Here is a 2,500-nt window from a genome sequence, read left to right as displayed (position 1 = left end):
ACCGTGATGTTTGTGTACATGAAGTCATTCCCATGTGTGTGTGTGTGTGCGTGTATGTGTGTGTGTGTGCGCGCGCGTGTGTTTTTTTTTAGTAATGGGTTAAAGCTGAACCTTCATTCAAAAGCTTTGGATCTGAAAATTATTTTGGTTTCTGTGTATTTCTTTGCTGATCCCTGGACCGCTGAAAAAATAAACACAACCAATCTCTATTTGTTTATTTGTATTTCATAGAGCGCTGTGTAAACGACTCCAGGGTTTTCTTCTGTGGTTTTCATCAACAGTCAGAAGCGATTAGGAGTGATTGCTAAATCACTTTTTGTCAGACTGGAAATTCACCAGGGCCTGTGAAAAAAACAAATTATACAGTTTACAGGTCTTTTGTACTGCTATCTGGCAAAAGAAAATGAAAATACAAAAAATAAATAAATAAATAAAATAACTACGAGGTAACAAAAATCCGTTTTTAAAAAAGCATTCTTGAAAAGGAGGTCTGCTAAAGCTCACATATACTTAGTTCTTCCACTTGAAGGTGGACTGACTGGTATTCTTATTAGTTAAGTGTTTTTTCATAAACCGGCCCATCGAACAGCATAGCATCTCTTAGAGAAATCTGAGTGCAGAGCGCCGCCTGTTGGTGATGTGTGATAATTCCTTTATAGAATAAGGGAAAGTGCTGTGGGCATAGGTAAGTTCACAGCACCCCCTACTGGCGTAAATTTATAAGGTTACACAAAATCTTCCAAATGATTTGTTGATGTTGAACTGAGAAGAGATGAGTTATAATTTTTACGACTGTTTTGACCAGCTTTTTATAGCACGTTTTCAATAAGCAAAACTCATTATATGAGGAGTCAACTGTCTTGCTGAATTGTTTTGTTTCATTGCTCAATTTCCTGAATGCAATTTTACAATAATTCACAACACAGATCAAAAGGTTATTACGACTAGAAAGTGTGTGTGTGTGTGTGTGTGTGTGTGTGTGTGTGTGTGTGTGTGTGCGTGTGTGTGTGTGTGTGTACACAGTGAGAGAGAGGGAGACAGTGAGAGAGGGGGGGAGAGAGAGAGAGGGGGAGAGAGAGAGAGAGAGAGAGAGAGAGAGAGAGAGAGAGAGAGAGAGGGAGAGAGAGAGAGAGAGAGAGAGAGAGAGGGAGAGAGAGAGAGAGAGAGAGAGCAAAAACAGACACATTTTTTATAGAAAACATACTTCCCCCCACCTTCCGTGATCTCTCCTAATAGTGACTGTTACTGTGGTAATGCTGATCTCTCCTAATAGCGACTGTTACCGTGGTAATGCTGATCTCTCCTAATAGTGACTGTTACTGTGGTAATGCTGATCTCTCCTAATAGCGACTGTTACCGTGGTAATGCTGATCTCTCCTAATAGCGACTGTTACCGTGGTAATGCTGATCTCTCCTAATAGTGACTGTAAATCTTCTGAGGGACAGTTTGCCTCACCTCCTGTGACTGCCAAGTGGGTTTTATTGCTATTGGTGAGTCTCAGGTCGTCAGAAACGGCGAGTCTGATGTTACCATGGCGACAAATAACCACCTCGTTGCTGGTGCCGTCATTCTCCATTCACCCAAGTTCTCCCATTCATTTAATTGACAGACGTGTAATTTGAACAAAATTATTTTTTGTTTTTCTTTGTTTTTCTTTGTTCGGGGAGGGTTGCGGTTGTGTTGTTGTAATGGAAGGGGGGGGGGTAGTTAAGGATAAGCCATTGGTTTTACTTGCCTTTATGAGAGAAGACAGAACACACATCCACAGTTCTTTTCTGAGGGATTCTACAGAAAGAGAGAGAGAGAGCGAGAAAGAGAGAAAGAGAAAGAGAAAGAGAAAGCCACAGGCCACAGCCTAGACCAAAAGGGCAGATTTTTTTTTTGAGAGAGATTCTCTTTGCGTGGACGTCTTTCTGTAGAGCATAGCCTGACTCTGATGTTTTCCGGTTATTTAACGGTGAAGGACTCTGGGTGGCACAGCTGTGGAGTGAGGGAAGGGGACTCAATCAGACTCCTTTTTTGTTTGTTTGTTTATTTTTTTCTTAATTACTGCTCTAGGAGTGTGATCATTATTGGTATTTTTGTTTGTTTGTTTTTTTGTTGATTGTTGTTGTTATGCTAGAAGTGGAAATCACAGTAAAATACACATTTAAAATACAATGATGTGAGAAAATACCCAAAACTAGTTAAAGCTGGTTAAACTAGTTTTATAATAATATAACCATCATACAGGGCTTATTCAGAAGTAAGTGAGAGAATCAGAATAATATTACAATCATATTCTGGATGTAGAGATATATTTGACGGATATCACATGTGCATGGATGAATGATAAAGAAAGAAAAAGGAAGAAGGAGGACAGTGTCTGGGACCAGTGCTTAACTGTCTAAGCTATATACATACAGATTTCACTGTCCGTGCTGTCTCATTCCGTCTGGGTAATAAATCAGAACGATCTGTCTGTCTGTCCGGCTGTCTGTCTGTCTGTCCGTCCGTCTG

This window comes from Chanos chanos, chromosome 7 (genome assembly GCF_902362185.1).
Source record: "Chanos chanos chromosome 7, fChaCha1.1, whole genome shotgun sequence".
NCBI classification, from domain to species: Eukaryota; Metazoa; Chordata; class Actinopteri; order Gonorynchiformes; family Chanidae; genus Chanos; species Chanos chanos.
The sequence above is the reverse complement of the archived record's forward strand: the minus strand, read 5'-3'. Positions refer to the sequence as shown.